Here is a 22,500-nt window from a genome sequence, read left to right on the forward strand (position 1 = left end):
TAAATATGTACCATGAAACACCAATTATGTACAATAAAACCAAACACCACAATATACAGATATGATTGAAAACAATGTCAAAACAAAATTAAAAACAGCTGTATGGCCATACAAAAATTACAGAAATGGAGAATAATCAATTTCTTCATTTAACCCAGGGGAAACCATGGCATGGAGTTTAAAAATCCAAAATGTTTCCCTTTATAGGAGCAGTTTGAGCCTGTCCCCTCCTCTGCGAGAGCAGTGGACCACTTCCAGAACCACCACTTTTAAAGAACTGGGGCTGCTATGGCCAGCCTGTTGGTAATGCTTAGCCATAGGATATTGGTCATTGGATGTTCTGATGGCATAAACATGCTCTGCGAATCTGTCCCTCAGTCTACGCTTAGTGCGTCCCACATAGAAGCAACCACATCCACATTCCAGCCTGTAAACAACATATGTGGTGTTGCAGTTGGAAAAAGACTTTAGCTGGTACCTGAAGCCACTTGTATCTGTGAAGTGCTTGGTTTTGATCATGTGTTGACAATAATTGCAGTGTCCACACTGGTAATGGCCTTCAGGGGCTGATAGCCAATGCTGTTTGGTTTTAGGCACCATGTCACTACGCACCAGTTTGTCCTTGAGGGTGGGTGCGCGTCGGTATGAGACAGACGGGGGCTCTGGGAGTGCACCATGCAAAGCTGGGTCACTTTCTATGATGCTCCAGTTGCTCAAGGTCCACAAGGATGCCACCAACCCTCCAGGAAGGCCCATTATCAGCAACAATGATACCATCTCAGAGCCGGCTTCAAAGTATGTTGATCACTACAAAGTGACCCAGCTTTGCATGATGCACTCCCAGAGCCCCCGTCTGTCTCATACCGACGCGCACCCACCCTCAAGGACAAACTGGTGGTCCCCAGATAGGGGAAAAAATGATTAGCTCTAGACTGCCTAGATTAAATCAATTACACCAGGAACATACAGTGCATTCGGAAAGTATTCAGACCCCTTCACTTTTTCCACATTTTGTTGTGTTATAGACTACATTTCAAATGGAATAAATAAAAATAAAAAAAATGCCATAAATCCACACCTAATACCCCAGAATGATAAAGTGAAAACATGTTACATGTTACATTTATTAAAATTGAAATACAGAAATACCTAATGTACCTAAGTATTCAAACCCTTTTCTATGTCATAGAATAAATGTACATATTTACCTGTATAACCCATGTTGACCACTAGGGTAGTCACCTCCACCCATTGATTATGATGTCACTTCCACTCATTGTCTTCATAAGTGAAATGTTTGTACCAGTACTCCATGTGCCCTGAGGAAGGTCAGAAGACCGCAACGCGTCGGCATAGCCACTCCTAATAAAGGCTTTTTAATTTTTTCTACAATAAGAGTGCCTTGGTTCCCCTTTTTTCTTGGATATTACTGCACCTCTCTCCAAAGAGCACCTTATTGGGATTATTACTCTCCAAACAGAAGCGCTTCTCTCCTCTGCTTTCTACATGTGCTATATTCTATTATATATATGCTATTGTTATATTCTACAGGTGCTATATTCGAGGAGAACGCTGTAAGGGATGACGAAATTTTCCAACTTGCCCTCTCGGACCTCAGTCTCAACGACGACATCCTGCAGGGTGAGAAGATTACCCGCTCTGTGAAACGCATCGAGGCCAACAACCCCTTCCAGGCGGTGCGAGAAGGTAAGTGGTTTCCGACGGAATCATATTTGCAATCGATTGTTTTGCTGTTTTATTTCTTTACCCGGCCTGGAGGGTTAGGGATGCATCACAGTGGCCTTGTGGGTAGTATCATAGCCATGGTTAATAACAGCTACATTTGAAGATATCATCAGCATGAATTCCTTCTACTTCATTGGTTGGTGTCAAGGTTCCTGTCATATTAAGACTATGACGTCAGGTCTAGACGTCACAAGTTACTCAAATTGATGTTATACGTTGTTCAGGGGTGTTAGGATGGTAAGAGCAGTGTGTGTCAGGATGGTAAGAGCAGTGTGTGTCAGGATGGTAAGAGCAGTGTGTGTCAGGATGGTAAGAAGAGTGTGTGTGTCAGGATGGTAAGAAGAGTGTGTGTGTCAGGATGGTAAGAAGAGTGTGTGTCAGGATGGTAAGAAGAGTGTGTGTCAGGATGGTAAGAGCAGTGTGTGTGTCAGGATGGTAAGAAGAGTGTGTGTCAGGATGGTAAGAGCAGTGTGTGTCAGGATGGTAAGAAGAGTGTGTGTCAGGATGGTAAGAGCAGTGTGTGTCAGGATGGTAAGAGCAGTGTGTGTCAGGATGGTAAGAGCAGTGTGTGTCAGGATGGTAAGAAGAGTGTGTGTCAGGATGGTAAGAGCAGTGTGTGTCAGGATGGTAAGAGCAGTGTGTGTCAGGATGGTAAGAGCAGTGTGTGTCAGGATGGTAAGAGCAGTGTGTGTCAGGATGGTAAGAGCAGTGTGTGTCAGGATGGTAAGAGCAGTGTGTGTTAGGATGGTAAGAGCAGTGTGTGTCAGGATGGTAAGAGCAGTGTGTGTCAGGATGGTAAGAGCAGTGTGTGTCAGGATGGTAAGAGCAGTGTGTGTGTCAGGATGGTAAGAGGAGTGTGTGTCAGGATGGTAAGAGCAGTGTGTGTGTCAGGATGGTAAGAGCAGTGTGTGTCAGGATGGTAAGAAGAGTGTGTGTCAGGATGGTAAGAGCAGTGTGTGTCAGGATGGTAAGAGCAGTGTGTGTCAGGATGGTAAGAGCAGTGTGTGTGTCAGGATGGTAAGAAGAGTGTGTGTCAGGATGGTAAGAGCAGTGTGTGTCAGGATGGTAAGAGCAGTGTGTGTCAGGATGGTAAGAGCAGTGTGTGTCAGGATGGTAAGAGCAGTGTGTGTCAGGATGGTAAGAGCAGTGTGTGTCAGGATGGTAAGAGCAGTGTGTGTTAGGATGGTAAGAGCAGTGTGTGTTAGGATGGTAAGAGCAGTGTGTGTTAGGATGGTAAGAGCAGTGTGTGTCAGGATGGTAAGAGCAGTGTGTGTTAGGATGGTAAGAGCAGTGTGTGTCAGGATGGTAAGAGCAGTGTGTGTCAGGATGGTAAGAGCAGTGTGTGTCAGGATGGTAAGAGCAGTGTGTGTCAGGATGGTAAGAAGAGTGTGTGTCAGGATGGTAAGAGCAGTGTGTGTCAGGATGGTAAGAAGAGTGTGTGTCAGGATGGTAAGAAGAGTGTGTGTCAGGATGGTAAGAGCAGTGTGTGTCAGGATGGTAAGAGCAGTGTGTGTTAGGATGGTAAGAGCAGTGTGTGTCAGGATGGTAAGAGCAGTGTGTGTCAGGATGGTAAGAAGAGTGTGTGTCAGGATGGTAAGAGCAGTGTGTGTCAGGATGGTAAGAGCAGTGTGTGTCAGGATGGTAAGAGCAGTGTGTGTCAGGATGGTAAGAAGAGTGTGTGTTAGGATGGTAAGAGCAGTGTGTGTTAGGATGGTAAGAGCAGTGTGTGTCAGGATGGTAAGAGCAGTGTGTGTCAGGATGGTAAGAGCAGTGTGTGTCAGGATGGTAAGAGCAGTGTGTGTTAGGATGGTAAGAGCAGTGTGTGTCAGGATGGTAAGAGCAGTGTGTGTCAGGAATCTCAGGATGGTAAGAGCAGTGTGTGTAACTATGAGCACCATAACATGTGGCCAAGCTTCACTGCCTGGGTGTCTAAGGAGGGTCTGTGTGTGGCGTCTTCTGCCAGACACCCCCTCCCTCCCACAGGGCCAGACACCCCCTCCCTCCCACAGGGCCAGACACCCCCTCCCTCCCACAGGGCCAGACACCCCCTCCCTCCCACAGGGCCAGACACCCCCTCCCTCCCACAGGGCCAGACACCCCCTCCCTCCCACAGGGACACAGAGAAGGTGGATAGACTATTATTACTACTACCTAGTAGGAACAGTGTTGTTATTGGTGGTTTACTTCTTCGAATTATTATTTTCCTCGCTTTGGTCAAATAGCTCATGAAGTCCCTGACCAAACATGCTATGAATGTGCATGCCACAACTAGAGAGCATCAGCAATAACCAAAAGTAAATCATTAACTTCAGAATGCTGGCATTTCCACCCCGTTGGATGAGAATGTATTAAACTTGGTACATACAGTATGTGTCTTTCCTCATGGGGAACACATTTGCCTCAAGAACCCATAAGGTCCACCATGATGGATTTTTCTGCAGATGCAAAATGTGGACAAATTTAAAATCAACTGTATGTCAGATTAGTGTATGTAATTGTATATGAACATGCGTGGTGCACGTCTCTCTATAGGGTGTTAAAGGATAAGAGATCCATTTAAAGATATCGGAGAAAATGATATGAAAAGAAAAGGAATTTTCAAATGCTCTGAGAATGTGCCCTGTTTATACATACTACCCTGCTACGTCAATATGTATGGCAGTCGACAGGCTGATAGAGGGCACTACAATGTGTTACTATGTGGAAGCCTTTGTAGATATCTAATAAAACAAGGACATTACAGATGTTTGACATTTTCAATGTTTGACATTTTTGACATTTTCGACACGTCTGTGACGTAATGACGCTTCATTTGGCGTATTTTATGAATACGAGAGGACAGAGGTCGCAGGTCGCAATTAGCTAGCTATGTTTTCTGTCCAGCCTTTTCAATTTGAACCCGAGCACAGCGAGTGGGACATAATCGCTGGTGTCTGTGTAGCAACTGTCAACCAATGCCAACCGAGATGGAGAGTGTAAACAAACTTGTTGTAAAGAGCACAGATTTCTGTCTGCAGCTGTTCAAGGCAAGTTGATGTTATCAAACTATCGTTTTATGATAAAGCGTAGTCTTTTTACCTGTGAGCTCTTTCATTAGCGGTGGTCGATTAAATGGCTCCAATGCATCTCGGAAAAGTGGCGAGAACAAAGATGCGCATCTTTCTGCAGTTGGGTTCGTCCACACGCATCTTCCTGCTTTCTCCTCTTCCGCTCATTCACTAAGTCAAGAACCTCGGTGTCATCTTTGACTCCGAGCTTAACCTTGACCGACAAGTGAGCTCCGTCGTGAAGGCATGCCTATACCAACTACGCATCATAGCCAAGATCAAGTCCTTCCTCACCCCCAGCGACCTGAGGAGGGTCGTCCTCATGCTAATATCATCTAGGCTCGACTACTGCAACTCACTATATGCGGGACTTCCTGATAAGACCATCTACCGCCTGCAGCTAGTTCAAAATGCCGCTGCCAGGCTGGTGTCAGGCACCAAAATGAGGGACCACATCTCCCCTGTCCTCATCTCCCTTCACTGGCTCCCAGTGAAGAAGAGAGTGAAGTTCAAAATCTGCACCTTTGTTTTTAAAGCTCTCAACAGTCTCGCCCCTCCTTACATCAAGGACCTCCTGGACCAGTCTACCTCCTCAAGGCCCAGACCCAGGCTCAGGTCCGACGCCCAACTCAGCCTGAGGGTCCCACGTACCAACCTCAAAAGGAAGGGTGACCGTGCCTTTGCGGTGATAGCACCGACCCTGTGGAACGCGCTCCCTTCTGCCATCAAGTTTGCCCCCACTCTGGACTCCTTTAGAACCAAGTTAAAAACCCACCTCTTCCAAAATGACATTCCCTAAATCTACTCCCTATTTGTTGTGAATTGTATGCCTGAGTTTTACGTTTAAGTCGTCTGTGTCTGATTGCTTTCTGTGTTCCTTGTCTTTGTCTTTATCTGTTCCTTTACCCGGGCTGCGCCCCGGGCCGATGTAAAAGTTGGATGGGGGGCGCATTATAAATGAAATTAACATAACATAACATAACATAACCTTGTCATTGCCTCTATGCTGTATATTGATTCCATTCAGCTTAACATTATATATCGTTCACAAATAGCCTACACAGACAACTTTACTCTGGTTCATATCACTTAACATACCGTACTCTATAAATATATTGAAAACATATACCTCCCATGTCTGATTAACAAAGCATCTTGGCACTACAATGTGTTACCATGTTGAAGCATTTCATATAAGTAGTGAAATGCTTGACATAAACTATACAACATGGTCTTTACCTGGGGAAGGTTAATCCACAATGCATTTTCGTATTTACGCTTAGTGTATATTATCATCATAGCATAGTATACTATGTACTATATACTATGTATATCAGGCCATAATTAGGTGACTGGTACCTTACAGGCCTGTGGTCCTAGGGTACTTCATAATATCATAGCTGACTTCAACTTGGTCCATATTAGGTGAGTGGTCTACCCCCCTGTCTGTAGGTCTACCCCCTATCTGTCAATCTACAACCTGTCTGTAGGTCTACCCTGTGTCTGTCAATCTACAACCTGTCTGTAGGTCTACCCCCTATCTGTCAATCTACAACCTGTCTGTAGGTCTACCCCCCTATTTGTCAATCTACAACCTGTCTGTAGGTCTACCCCCTATCTGTCAATCTACAACCTGTCTGTAGGTCTACCCCCCTATTTGTCAATCTACAACCTGTCTGTAGGTCTACCCCCTATCTGTCAATCTACAACCTGTCTGTAGGTCTACCCCCTATCTGTCAGTCTGCAACCTGTCTGTAGGTCTACCCCCCTATCTGTCAATCTACAACCTGTCTGTAGGTCTACCCCCCTATCTGTCAATCTACAACCTGTCTGTAGGTCTACCCCCCTATCTGTCAGTCTACAACCTGTCTGTAGGTCTACCCCCTGTCTGTCAATCTACAACCTGTCTGTAGGTCTACCCCCTATCTGTCAGTCTGCAACCTGTCTGTAGGTCTACCCCCTATCTGTCAATCTACAACCTGTCTGTAGGTCTACCCCCCTATCTGTCAATCTACAACCTGTCTGTAGGTCTACCCCCCTATCTGTCAGTCTACAACCTGTCTGTAGGTCTACCCCCTGTCTGTCAATCTACAACCTGTCTGTAGGTCTACCCCCTATCTGTCAGTCTACAACCTGTCTGTAGGTCTACCCCCTATCTGTCAATCTACAACCTGTCTGTAGGTCTACCCCCCTATCTGTCAGTCTACAACCTGTCTGTAGGTCTACCCCCTGTCTGTCAATCTACAACCTGTCTGTAGGTCTACCCCCTATCTGTCAATCTACAACCTGTCTGTAGGTCTACCCTGTGTCTGTCAATCTACAACCTGTCTGTAGGTCTACCCCCTATCTGTCAGTCTACAACCTGTCTGTAGGTCTACCCCCTGTCTGTCAGACTACAACCTGTCTGTAGGTCTACCCCCTGTCTGTCAATCTACAACCTGTCTGTAGGTCTACCCCCTATCTGTCAGTCTACAACCTGTCTGTAGGTCTACCCCCTATCTGTCAGACTACAACCTGTCTGTAGGTCTACCCCGTGTCTGTCAATCTACAACCTGTCTGTAGGTCTACCCCGTGTCTGTCAATATACAACCTGTCTGTAGGTCTACCCCCTATCTGTCAATCTACAACCTGTCTGTAGGTCTACCCCCTATCTGTCAATCTACAACCTGTCTGTAGGTCTACCCCCTATCTGTCAATCTACAACCTGTCTGTAGGTCTACCCCGTGTCTGTCAATATACAACCTGTCTGTAGGTCTACCCTGTGTCTGTCAATCTACAACCTGTCTGTAGGTCTACCCCCTGTCTGTAGGTCTACCCCCTATCTGTCAATCTACAACCTGTCTGTAGGTCTACCCCCTGTCTGTCAATCTACAACCTGTCTGTAGGTCTATGTTAGCTAATGTTAGAGTTATTCTCTTAAAATTAGCTAACATTAGCTAACATAAATGTCATCAACAAATCACTCAATAAGTTGAATTGACTCCATCTTAATGCAAGGATAATAGTTAATGTAATTTTGGAATTAATATCTGTTTAATATCAGTTTGTATAGGGTCTCTGATTTGCATAGGAATCAATTACACACTGTGTAGATTAGGATGTCACTACCAACTCAGCAAATGTCATATTTTTCTCTTGATCCTGACAAATGATGCAGCTCCACTATTCTTCACACAAGAGAGGGTGCAGAAACTGCATTGCAGTGTTGTATATTATGTGTTGTAGTAAAACCAAACTCACACTCCCATCCACGGTGCGCTTTCCTCTCCACCATGTATTTCAGTAGATGTGTGTACAGGGTAGATGTGTGTAAGTCTCCCAGGCCTCAGGGTAGATGTGTGTAAGTCTCCCAGGCCTCAGGGTAGATGTGTGTAAGTCTCCCAGGCCTCAGGGTAGATGTGTGTAAGTCTCCCAGGCCTCAGGGTAGATGTGTGTAAGTCTCCCAGGCCTCAGGGTAGATGTGTGTAAGTCTCCCAGGCCTCAGGGTAGATGTGTGTAAGTCTCCCAGGCCTCAGGGTAGATGTGTGTAAGTCTCCCAGGCCTCAGGGTAGATGTGTGTAAGTCTCCCAGGCCTCAGGGTAGATGTGTGTAAGTCTCCCAGGCCTCAGGGTAGATGTGTGTAAGTCTCCCCAGGCCTCAGGGTAGATGTGTGTAAGTCTCCCAGGCCTCAGGGTAGATGTGTGTAAGTCTCCCAGGCCTCAGGGTAGATGTGTGTAAGTCTCCCAGGCCTCAGGGTAGATGTGTGTAAGTCTCCCCAGGCCTCAGGGTAGATGTGTGTAAGTCTCCCAGGCCTCAGGGTAGATGTGTGTAAGTCTCCCAGGCCTCAGGGTAGATGTGTGTAAGTCTCCCAGGCCTCAGGGTAGATGTGTGTAAGTCTCCCAGGCCTCAGGGTAGATGTGTGTAAGTCTCCCAGGCCTCAGGGTAGATGTGTGTAAGTCTCCCAGGCCTCAGGGTAGATGTGTGTAAGTCTCCCAGGCCTCAGGGTAGATGTGTGTAAGTCTCCCAGGCCTCAGGGTAGATGTGTGTAAGTCTCCCAGGCCTCAGGGTAGATGTGTGTAAGTCTCCCAGGCCTCAGGGTAGATGTGTGTAAGTCTCCCAGGCCTCAGGGTAGATGGGTGTAAGTCTCTCAGGCCTCAGGGTAGATGTGTGTAAGTCTCCCAGGCCTCAGGGTAGATGTGTGTAAGTCTCCCCAGGCCTCAGGGTAGATGTGTGTAAGTCTCCCAGGCCTCAGGGTAGATGTGTGTAAGTCTCCCAGGCCTCAGGGTAGATGTGTGTAAGTCTCCCAGGCCTCAGGGTAGATGGGTGTAAGTCTCCCAGGCCTCAGGGTAGATGTGTGTAAGTCTCCCAGGCCTCAGGGTAGATGTGTGTAAGTCTCCCCAGGCCTCAGAGTAGATGTGTGTAAGTCTCCCAGGCCTCAGGGTAGATGTGTGTAAGTCTCCCAGGCCTCAGGGTAGATGGGTGTAAGTCTCCCAGGCCTCAGGGTAGATGTGTGTAAGTCTCCCAGGCCTCAGGGTAGATGGGTGTAAGTCCGTGCACGACTTCTTCTGTCTTCTGTGCACAAAGCACCTTCCATGAGAGGACAGGCTCAATGGAATACTAAATTGACATTAAAACCATTTAGCAGGCACTTTTATCTAGCGACTGACAATTAGAGATCACAGGGACAGTCTGCCTGAAGTCATTTAGGGTCAAGTGCGTTATTCAAAGGGCACACTAGTGGTATAACTGATGCTAACCGATAAGCTTCTCAGACACTTCTGAAAGCATTTCCAGTGTCATTTCTAGCAATCACCCCCAAAGATAATTAGCCACCACTTTGAATGTGGTTTAACTGATCTGTATTCAAAGCCCCCCCCCCCCCCCCCAGGCCATCCACCGCGTCAGGCGGTTATTCTAAAAGACTGTTGAGGTTTACCGAGATCAAGTTCCACATCATAACCCCAACCACGGTCTGTTTGACCCCTGACCCTGACCCTACCATCTAAGCGAGGTAGAGGATCCTCAGGTGCCGTACCAGCAGGCTACCAGCTTCTAGGTACACAATATCTAGGTACGTTAGAACTAGGGATGTCCCGATCCCACTTTTTCACTACCGATACCGATACCTGGGCTTCGGGTATCGGCGATACCGATACCGATCCGATATTTGTATACATTTTTTGACCCCTGAATAATAACAAATACCTCCCCAGTATATAGTCCACACCAACAACAGTTAAATTAAAGACTGCCAGCCTTTATTAAAGCAACAAATGCGACGTGTTGTGGATTGGAACTACGGATCATAAGCTTTCAAATGATGTGTCATACATTGAAATCCGAAAAAATATGAAGTTAGAGTCATTTGAATGTTGTTAGACGTCAGGCACATAGCGCTATGCGCATTTTAAGCGCATATAGGACTCGCGTGAAGCACACAGCGATATGCGCATTTTAAGCGCATATAGGACTCGCGTGAAGCATTTCTGCGACTCGCGTGAAGCATTTCTGCGACACGCGTTTCTGTTCACTGTTTTCTATGGAACGCCCGCTCCGCTAAAATGGACTCGCGTATCATAGCCAATGAGGGACCTTGAATCAAGGCACTCATACATATTAATGAGGAGTTTCGCGTCATTGCTGTCGACAACAGCGTAGGGGGTACGTTTCGCTACGTATGGAAGGCCACACCCTGCAGGCGAGCCGATTTGAAAACTTCTCGCGGGGGAGTAAAGTTTCACAAGCAGACCAACTTCGAGTAAAGTTTCACAAGCAGACCAACTTCGTGAGGATGGCATTGCCGATTTGAAAACTTCTCGCGGGGGATTAAAGTTAAGTTACTTCGTGAGGATGGCATTGCGGGCTTTTCTTTCGAATTGCAACCGCACATTTAGTGAATGTGTGAGACTAGCAATGTCGGACGATGAGGAAGTAGTAAAATGAACCCCTGACAGAGGGGGTTGGTGGCCTAGGTTTGCCTTCCATAACCAATTGTGTCACGTTTGTTGTGCAATAGCCCACACTTTATCATAGAGAAACAATCTGTAGAGACCCAGTGTCCCAAGCCTACAAAAACCACAGCACTGTCACACAACAATGTTCAAAATAAATGTACATTCCATTTTCTATGTTTTCATCCCATATAGCCTATATTTATTGACAAATTAAATGACCTCAGTGTGCACTGCTATCGACAATACCAACCCCAGCAACAGGGTGTTCACCCTGCTGCAATCTGGCAAGAGATACAGAAGTAAGTAAGTAAGTAAAATGTATTTGGACAGCACCTTTCCCAGACCAAGGGTCACAAAGTCACAAAGAGTTTGGGAGCCACGGTTTGTAATGCTCTATCACCCTGGGTCTGTCTGTCTGTCTGTCTGAATGCTCTATCACCCTGGGTCTTCAGTCTGGCACGGGAGACAACCAGCAAACCCTGGTCAGAGGACCTGAGAGACCTGCTGGGGCTGTAGGCTCAGAGACAGCTTCTTCCATCAAGCTATCAGACTACTGAACTCTGGCCACTAGCCTAGCTAGCCACTGCCAATATTGCACACTATCTCATTTAGTATTTTCTTTTTTTATTTAAAATATTATTTCTTTGCACTATGTTGTTGTCTGGTGCTGATGTAGAACGGAGCACGGACACACACACACACGCACACGCGCACACACACACACACACACACACACACACACACACACACACACACACACTTGAGACCTACTGGGACTGTAAGGACCTGAGACCTACTGGGACTGTAAGGACTATATTTTGCATCTCATTGTGCATCCCTGTGTTATAGAATGCCAATAAATGAACCTTGTACCTTGTTGTTGTTACTAAGAGTCAGGGGATAAGATAAGAGAAAGGGGATAAGATATCAGAATGTGTATTACTCAGGCAAGACCAAATTTGTTTTGCACTGAACATCCGCCACCATGTAACATGACTATGAGTTTGTTTACCTTAGTTGATACCAAAATGTCAAGCAAAGTGATGTCCCCTTGCCAAAATAAATTATTAAATAAACAAACAAACAAATCATAATCTGTTCTCGCTTATTACTGTTAAGTAATAAATGGCACTGTAGAACTGCGGCCTCGTACCTATCACAGCCGTGCTGATATTAAGTATAACAGCACTCCCTCTCGTGTGATATTGCTTAGATGTTCATATGCCAATGGGCCATAATGTTGTCTTTCAATGTCATCCTCCCCTACTTTTCACCCCTTCATATCAATCGCTGGACAGACATTTGCTGATCTAATCTAATCTACTAATTAGTCAAATCTATATGAGCCCCAGGAAATAGGGGACAATAGAAAAATCAAATTTTATTTTCTTTGTCTTACATGTGTAAACATACATGCTCTGTGTATATGTTTTCGATGTACTTATTGTTTTAAGACTGTAATTTCAACGTTAATATTGAAGCAGTATTGAAATGACATTAAACTAAGACAATAAGATGGTTATCATAATTTTTCAAATCTTTATTTGTTTGGACCATTGTTTTTCTCATACAATTCTCTATGTATTATCTATCTCTCCTTTAATCTAAAGTGAAAGCAAAATTATATGTGTATATACATGAGAATATACATTATATATGGCATAGTGACGCCTAGTGGTAGGATTGGTAACATTACAAACATACATAGATTTCGAAATCTATGTCTGCTTGTAATGTTACCAGTCCTCGTTGCTTCTTCTTCTTTTGTTGTTTAAACAGCATCATCGTTCTAAAGGTAACTATTATAAAGTTAACTGGTAATGCACCTAAAAGCTGTTTGCCAACTGCCTTTAAACCACAAAAGGCTTCCGAATCCTTTCTAACACCCAGACATCAGTAGAATGGAAACACCCAGACATCAGTAGAATGGAACAGCCCGTTGAAATCGACGTGTCTAAGTAGACACGTTAAAAATCGACGTGTGGAATTGACGCCTAGAGGAGACGTGTGGAGACGTGCCGTTTTATGTGAGCATGGCCTTCCATAGTTTTCATTCCCCCATCGCTTATACACATACGTTTGACTGCGGATGACAGTAGGATCGGATCGGAGCCTTTTTTTTCTCTGGTGCGATCCCCGATCCAGCATTCAGGACCAATATCGGGTCGATATCCGATATCAGTATCGGATCGGGACATCCCTAGTTAGAACCCAGACTCTACGGGAGAGGGAATGGGGAGGCTGTTGTTGTGTGTTTCTACTTGAATACATACAGTATGAAGTGTTTCTATTAGAATAGATACAATATCAGGTGTCATGTAGAAGTGAAATGTTTCTGCTTTGAATGACTAATAATCATTTTGAATGACTACATCCTTCTGTGCAATGTTTGGTTTTAACATGGTGCCGCAGTTGTTTTCCATTGTCTTTCTATGGTTGTCACAACACAGATGTTACCTTTCTGTGACCCTCAAACCACTAGGGATTAGCGATCAATACTGTTCTACCTAAACTAACTAAAGAGAGACAGATTGTTTGCAGGGAGATGAGCTGACCGATCCGATCAATGCTAATGAGTGTCTCAGTGTCAATCCTTTGTTTTACATTCAGGTCGGATCATGTCACTGTCAGTGACATCGGGTTTTTTTCAGCCTTTTAACTTTGTTATTGAGCTGCTTTAGATCTGCTTGAGGAAATGGTGGTGGATGGGGAGGGGGTGGGAGGGGGAGGGGGTGTGGGTGGGCGGTGAAGGGGAGGGGGTGTGGGTGGGCGGTGAAGGGGAGGGGAGGGGGAGGGGAGGGGAGGGGAGGGGGTGGGAGGGGGAGGGGGTGTGGGTGGGTGCTCTATTATTCTACCTAGCCCAGAGTCCCCGGATGAGTGCCTCTAAAACTGAATTGTATTTTGAGAAAAACTGATTGTATTTTGAGAACTGAATTGTATTTTGAGAACTGAATTGTATTTTGAGAAAAACCGAATTGTATTTAGAGAAACTGAATTTGAAAACTGAATTAAAATAATGAAAACTGAATTGAATACAATTCAATCTGTCAAATACAATTCAGTTTTTGCTCAGATTCAATTCAATCTGTCAAACACAATTCAGATCCGTCAAATACAATTCAATTTGTGCTCATATTCAATTCAATCTGTCAAATACAATTCAATTTCTGATGGCACTAAAATAGCTCCATATCATTTACCCAGCATCATTCACCCAGCATCATTCACCCAGCATCATTCACCCAGCATCATTCACCCAGCATCATTCACCCAGGCGTCGGCTACGGAGGGAGACAGGGAGTGGATAATAATGCCAGAGGAGATCCTATTAGACTCTGAACAGCAGCAGAGGGTTAGGGTTAGCAGCCAGAGGGACGTCGCTCGGCTGCCTTCTCCCACCTCTCTTTCATGTCAGAGTGAAAAAGAGAGAGCAAAAGAAAGAGAGAGATAGTGTGAAAGAGTGGAGAGGGATTAGTGTGAAATAGCTGGAGAGAGAGAGATTAGTGTGAAATAGCTGGAGAGAGAGAGATTAGTGTGAAACAGGGGGGGGCAGATGAGTGTATAATAACACAAACAATTATAATCTTATAATAATATAATAACTATATATAACTATATATATATATAATAAATATAACTCTATTCCTGAGTCTTTCCTGCACCACGTTCAGGAGGAAGTTTGGACCATTCTTCTTCCTTCCAGAACTGCTTCAGTTCAGTGTGAAAGAACTGGAGAGAGAGAGAGATTCTTAGGATGTCTGGTGTGAACGGCTCTCTTGAGGTCATTCCACAGCATCTCTACTGGGTTACGGTCCGGGCTCTAACTAGGCCACTCCAAAAGGCGAATTTTCCTTTTTTGAAGCAATTCTGTAGAAGATTTCGATATTCAGGGTAATAGTCCTGCTGCATCACCCAACTTCTACTGAGCTTCAGCTGGTGGACAGCCACCCTGACGTTATCCTGTAGGATACCTAGCTGGTGGACAGCCACCCTGACGTTATCCTGTAGGATAAACTTAACTCAACGATGGCAAGCTGTCCAGGCCCAGAGGCAGCAGATCATGCTTCTCCCTCCAACGTACTTCACTGTTGGGATGATGTTTTCATGTTGGTATGAAAGAGCCCTTTTTACATCATACTGTAGTATACATACTGTAGTAGTACTGTATGTTCTTCCCGAACAATTCAACCTTAGTTTCCACCTTTTCAACTGCCCGTTAACTAACTAAACAAATATATAATCAGCCAACCATGTGGTAGCAACTCAATGCATTTAGGCATGTAGACATGGTCAAGACGATCTGCTGAAGTTCAAACCAGCATCCGAATGGGAAAGAAAGGTGATTTAAGTGACTTTGAACGTGGCCAGACAGGCTGTTTTGAGTTTTTCAGAAAGTGCTGATCTCACAACCATCTCTAGGGGTAACAGAGAATGATCAGAAAAATAGAAAATATCAGAATGGTGGTGGTGGTGTAATGGTGTGGGGGATATCTTCTTGGCACAAGTCTGCAGCAACTGCGTGATGCTTTAATGTCAATATGGACCAAAATCTCTTAGGAATGTTTCCAGCACCTTGTTGAATCTATGCCACGAAGAATTAAGGCAGTTCTGAAAGCAAAAGAGGGGGTCCAACCCAGTACTAGCAAGGTGTACCTAATAATGTGGCTGGTGAGTGTATATCCAACAAGATGTTTATTCTAAATGACTGAATTCTTCACCGCCCATCATCTGGATTTCTTAATAGTGACGGAGACTTGGTGAGCTCGCCCCACTTGTTGAACTCTGTCCTAATAATAATAATAATAATAATAATAATAATAATAATAATAATAATAACTTTTTATTTGTATAGCGCTTTTCCATAAACTAGCAGTGCATTCCACAATCTGGAGCATAAAATGAGAATGCAGCCTCACCAAATCTCTTGTACATGTGGTACACAGAGAAAACCAGCGTCAGAAGACCTGAGAGCTCTACTGGGCTGATATGCTAGCAGAAGACCTGAGAGCTCTATTTGGCTGATATGCTAGCAGAAGACCTGAGAGCTCTATTGGGCTGATATGCTAGCAAAAGGTATTTCAGATATTCTGGTGCTGTACCAGTGAGAGCTTTATAAACAAGCAGAAGGATCTTGAAATCTATTCTGGACTTAACAGGAAGCCAGTGTAGAGTCTCTAAAATATGAGTTATATGAGCTCTTCTGCTTGTTTTGTTTAAAACTCTCCCTGCTGCATTTTAGCTGTTGGGGTCTAGCTGTTGTATATGAAATGAAATTTTTTAATTGCCGCCTACTAAACTCTGATCTTTTTTTTAGCTTCAAGGTGCAACTAGTTTAAGTAGCCTGGGTCAATCCTCTTTTAATCACTCTTGTGTATCGCCCAAAAAGGATACATAAATACTTTATTCCTCAATTTGCAGACTTTCTCTCAAACACTATGACCAACTTTGATAGAGTCCTGATTCTGGGTGATTTTAATATTCATGTATGCTGTTGCTCTAAGCCTCTTGTGAGTGAATTTATGCATCTGGTTAATCTAGCTCAGTTTACCACTGGCCCTATTCATAAACTAGGCCATACACCCGCCCTAGTCATAGAGTTTGGTTTTCAAATTTGCAATATGGAAATGATACGTGTCTGTCTGATCATAGTGCTGTTATATTTGATTCAGTTCTGCGCTTTTCACCTACTAATCTACCTATCTCCCTGTACGTGGTTCTCGTTACATTAACTCCTGGAGTAACTATAGAGTATAAATATATCTGTATGTTCTACAAAAGCCTAAGCCTAGAGGTCTGCCCTGGCTTAGCGACTCCACCAGAGCCCTGAGGAGGGAGTGCAGAGTAGCAGAGAAGAGATGGAGGCATGATAAGCTCCAGATTTAATTAGAAATGTTGAGTCTTACCAAGTACCAGGAGGGAGGCTGCTAGCTTAGTGCTCCTGGCTGTCCTGAGATCAAGGCTCAAGCTCACTGCAGTGCGGCACCCCCTAGACCCCCTAGGCCAGGGGTATTCAATTACAATTCAACAAGGTCCAGTTTGAGAAAATTTCCTCAAGCAAAGGTCCGGAACATCATAATGTCTAGATTGCGTTATGACTCAGTGCTATATATATATATATATATATATATATATATATATATATATATATATATATATATATATATATATATATATATATATATATATATATATTAAAGTACAATTCAATAATATTTGAACAATATTTATTGTCAATTTTAACATTGAACTGGAGGGATTATAAGTAAGTACTAAATACATGTTCTTTTCTAATTTCAAGTAAAATAAGGGCTGCATTTAAATGTAAAGACACATAAGAGAGCTTTTGAAAAATGCGCATCTTAAAATAAAGTGCTTGATTTGAGAAACATGTAATAGAAAGTGGAGCTTCAGTTTCCCTTTCTCTTCTATTCTGCAGCACATCCTGGGTTCATATCTCAGTTGTACTTGTGGCTGATGATGCTGACATAGACAGGGTGTATCTGTACACCTACATAGGTACATCGCTATCTGCTTGATTTTTTCACAAAACTCTTCTTTTTGTTTCCCCTCAAGGTTTCAGCTGCCACTTACGCTCTCCTTGACCGTCAGTAAATGTGTTTTATGTTGACCCAAAATCCAAACAACTTTAAGGAAACATTCATTAGCACGTTGTTGGGTTGTATGAATGTGTTTGGATTCAGGTGGATCGATCATATTGGGCTCTTAGATCTGTCTCATCCATAAAATTCTGCATAACAAAGCTCCTCCCCCGCTTAACTCTTTCATAAACCAGCGTGACCACAGCTTACGGCCCACCAGAAGCACCTCTCGTGGCGACCTTATAGTTCCATTCAGGAAAAGCACCTTCAGTAAGCAATCCTTCTCAGTGATAGCAATAGAAAACTGGAACTCACTACCCAACCAACTCAAAGACATACATACTTACTCCACCTTCACAACACACATGAAAGCCTGGCTGACACAGAACTATACTTGTCCTCATTAATCCCTCTCTGTGCTGCCTCCCCATAATGCCTTTTTTTTGTATGTTTTGTTTTGTTTAATGTTTAACTGTTTAACTGTTTGTAAGTGCTTAATGTTGTGTGGCCTGTAATTGTCCTGTGGCTTCTATGTGCTTGAAATGTCGCTGCCCCCATAAGTGTGTATGTGGTGTTTGTTGTAGCCCCTTCAATCACCTCAGCTTGCTTACGTGTGTTTTTTGTCAAGTGTGATGTTGGGGTACCTTGTCTCAGCCACGTGTTCTTAGAATTTTTAAATGTTTTATTTTAACTAATGACGTTACTTTTCAGGATGCCATGTTGCAACTGGCCGGGGACTTCAGCTGAAAATTAGCCGACTAGGCTAACGCTGCCTTTTTTACTATATTTTATATGGTTCATGTATTAGGATTGTCCTCGATATAATAAACTAATAAACTAAACTAAACTAAACTAGATGGTGTATTTTTTGTGTCCTCAGTTCAGATTTGTTTCAGTTTCTGCTGAGAAGATGTGTGTTTAGTCTCGTAGTGCCGCTTTTAATAAACGCAGTAATAATAGTCTGCGAACATATCACACATACATGTTTAACATATCACACATACATGTTTAACATATCACACATACATGTTTAACATATCACACATACAGGTTTAACATATCACACATACAGGTTTAACATATCACACATACAGGTTTAACATATCACACATACAGGTTTAACATATCACACATACATGTTTAACATATCACACATACAGGTTTAACATATCACACATACAGGCCTAACATATCACACATACAGGTTTAACATATCAGACATACAGGTTTAACATATCACACATACAGGTTTAACATATCACACACAGGTTTAACATATCACACATATAGGTCTAACATATCACACATACATGTTTAACATATCACACATACAGGTTTAACATATCACACATAAAGGCCTAACATATCACACATACAGGTTTAACATATCACACATACAGGTTTAACATATCACACATACAGGTTTAACATATCACACATACAGGCCTAACATATCACACATACAGGTTTAACATATCACACATACAGGTTTAACATATCACACATACAGGTTTAACATATCACATACAGGTTTAACATATCACACATACAGGCCTAACATATCACACATACAGGTTTAACATATCACACATACAGGTTTAACATATCACATACAGGTTTAACATATCACACATACAGGCCTAACATATCACACATACAGGTTTAACATATCACACATACAGGTTTAACATATCACACATACAGGCCTAACATATCACACATACAGGTTTAACATATCACATACAGGTTTAACATATCACACATACAGGCCTAACATATCACACATACAGGTTTAACATATCACACATACAGGTTTAACATATCACACATACAGGTCTAACATATCACACATACAGGTTTAACATATCACACATACAGGTTTAACATATCACACATACAGGTTTAACATATCACACATACAGGCCTAACATATCACACATAAAGGTTTAACATATCACACATACAGGTTTAACATATCACACATACAGGTTTAACATATCACATATACAGGTTTAACATATCACACATACAGGTTTAACATATCACACATACAGGTTTAACATATCACACATACAGGTCTAACATATCACACATACAGGTCTAACATATCACACATACAGGTCTAACATATCACACATACAGGTCTAACATATCACACATACAGGTCTAACATATCACACATACAGGTTTAACATATCACACATACAGGCTTTGAACTGAACTGCCCGTGGGAAGAATAGGAGGGTCAAATAATTAGGTAATTTATTCACCTCCGACAGAAAGCATTTCCATGTCTCGTTTCCATGGATACTGCACTTACTCAGCCCCCTGTTGTGCTCCTTTGAACAGTAATATATAACAGTAATATATATATATATATATATATATATATATATACAGTATATATGTATATAACAGTAAGATATATACGTTTATAACAGTAATATATATATTATATATATATATATATATATATATATATATATATATATATATATATATATATAGTGTGTAGGTGTGCCTGTACCTAGATCCACTGCTATCATGCCTTTGCTATAGCTTAATAATGAAATCATGGAATATACCGTGTGTGTGTGTGTGTGTGTGTGTGTGTGTGTGTGTGTGTGTGCGCGCGTGTGTATCTTGGCCTGTCTTAGCACAGTAGGCTTCAGTCCTCATACCTAAGCCGAAATCCTCATCATGAAAATGCCAAATGTTAGCCAACATGTGGATGTGGCCCAGTTAGGGTTATGGCTCAGTAACGGGTCAGCTATGGTTACCATATCATAATGGACCAGCTATGGTTACCATATCATAATGGACCAGCTATGGTTACCATATCATAATGGGCTAGCTATGGTTACCATATCATAATGGGCCAGCTATGGTTACCATATCATAATGGACCAGCTATGGTTACCATATCCAAGCCGTAGCAACCAGACCTGGTCCATATCTGGCTCACTTATCAAGTACTAACTGGGCCACATCCACATGCTGGCCCAGGTCTGGCCCAGGGAACACAGCTGTACCTGGCCCACATCCGGATTCTAGGAGAATCTAGGGCCGTGACTTCTCTGCTCACTGGGTATACATATATCCATGCTTTCAATCACATTGTGTAATCATGAATTTGACATTGTCCTTATTGATGGGGGAGGAAATACAGTGTAGGGTCAATAGATCAATAGATCAATAGAGAGAGAGAGAGAGAGAGAGAGAGAGAGAGAGAGAGAGAGAGAGAGAGAGAGAGAGAGAGAGAGAGAGAGACAGAGAGAGAGAGAGAGAGAGAGGGAGAGAGAGAGAGAGAGGGAGAGAGAGAGAGAGAGGGAGAGAGAGAGAGGGAGAGAGAGAGAGAGGGAGAGAGAGAGAGAGAGAGAGAGAGAGAGAGAGAGAGACAGAGAGACAGAGAGACAGAGAGACACAGAGACACAGAGACAGAGAGACACAGAGACAGAGACAGAGACAGAGACAGAGACAGAGACAGAGACAGAGACAGAGACAGCCTGTGTAATGTTGGTGGTGTTTTGTTTTCCTGTTGAACTGCAAGAAATCACACCTGCCTCTTGAGTGCTCTTGGTGCAGCATAACTTGCAAAAAAAATGTAACATCTTATTCAACAGCATGAGTGATTGTTACCTTCAACTCCCATAGGACTACTTTACTTTCTGTAGAGGAAGCAACATTAAGTCTTCAAAGTATCGGCCTTATTATGTGCACCTTGTGTGCAATGGTGAAACAACAAAGAGGTAGGCTATAATGAGAAATGGGTAGATAGATAGATAAATACTTTATTTATCCCCGTGGGGAAATTCATTTTGCCACGCCACTCCACTAAAAACCACACATAACAACACAACACAACATAAAGGACAGACAACAACACTGGGCCAGCCATGTACAGTATATAAAAAACAGTGAGATCTGATATAAAAGTGGATTAAAAGGATGGCTATAGTTATTTATATTAAAATACTAAAAAAGTGATGATGGTGATTAAAATAAATAATAAATACAGATTCAGGAGCCTTGACCCCGACTGCTACTTTAGTTTCCATTGAACAGTCTTAGTGCAGCCGGGATAAATGATTTTTTATATCGCTCCGTCCGGGAGCGGATCGTAATGAACCGCCCTCTGCGGCGGCTGCTGGTTTGCCCAGCGAGGACATGATGGAGGGGGTGGTTGGGGTTGTCCCTGATGGACAGCAGCTTACTCCTAGTCCTTCTCTCCACCACCGTCCCCAGAGAGTCCAGGCTCCTTCCCACCACTGAACCCGCCTTTTTTACGAGCTTGTCCAGCCGTCCGGTATCCCTCTTGGTGATGTTTCCCCCCCAGCAGACTGCAGCGTAGAAGAGAATGCTGGCCATGACAGACTGGTAAAACATGGCCAGCATCTCTCCACACACTTCAAAAGACCTAAGTCTTCTTAAGAAGTACAGCCTGCTCTGGCCCTTCTTATAAAGTGCCTCTGTGTTGGTGGACCAGTCCAGTTTGTCGTCCAGATGCACCCCCAGGTACTTGTAGGTCTTCACCACCTCGATATCCTCGCCCCGGATGTTAATGGGCAACCGAGGTGGCTTAGACCTACGGAAGTCTATAACTAGCTCCTTGGTCTTAGTTTGGTTGAGGAGCAGACCATTCCTCTCGCTCCAGACGCTGAAGGCTCCTATCAGATCCCTGTACTCCCCCTCCCGTCCATCCCTCACGCACGCCACTATGGCTGTATCGTCAGAGTACTTCTGTACGTGGCAGGACTCAGAGTTGTGTTTGAAGTCTGATGTGTACAGGGTGAACAGGAAGGGAGCCAGCACAGTTCCCTGCGGAGCCCCGGTGTTGCTCACTACTGTGTCCAAGACACAGTTCCCCAGCCTGACTGACTGTGGCCGTCCAGTGAGGTAGTCCATGATCCAGGATGTAGTGGAGGGATCAACCCCCATACCTGAGAGCTTCTTGAGGGTTCTTGAACCTGAGGGTTCAGAGAAAACAAATGCCTCTGACAGAATGAAGCGAGTAGCATGTCTGTGGCTGCAGGGTTCCTCTTCTCTGAATGTCTCAGGAGAGAGGACGGGTGAAGGGATTCTCACAGCCTGTGTGTGTGAGCTGGCTGTCACTGGTTGTTCATGTTCTTGTTGGAGTTCCTCAGTATCATACTGTGTTTCTGTCTTCATGTTTCC

General features: G+C 43.6%; 1 pseudogene across 1 annotated transcript in view; it reads left to right on the top strand.

The window, feature by feature from the left end:
• Window positions 1-22,500, top strand: part of LOC308163207 (glutamate receptor ionotropic, delta-1-like) — a 139,872-nt pseudogene that overhangs the window by 6,745 nt on the left and 110,627 nt on the right. The window contains exon 2 of the transcript in view: window positions 1,552-1,707. The product of the transcript in view is annotated as a glutamate receptor ionotropic, delta-1-like (transcript). The remainder of the gene's footprint in view (window positions 1-1,551; window positions 1,708-22,500) is intronic.

The sequence above is a fragment of the Nansenia antarctica genome (assembly GCF_963989245.1).
Source record: "Nansenia antarctica genome assembly, chromosome: 8".
Lineage (NCBI taxonomy): Eukaryota > Metazoa > Chordata > Actinopteri > Argentiniformes > Microstomatidae > Nansenia > Nansenia antarctica.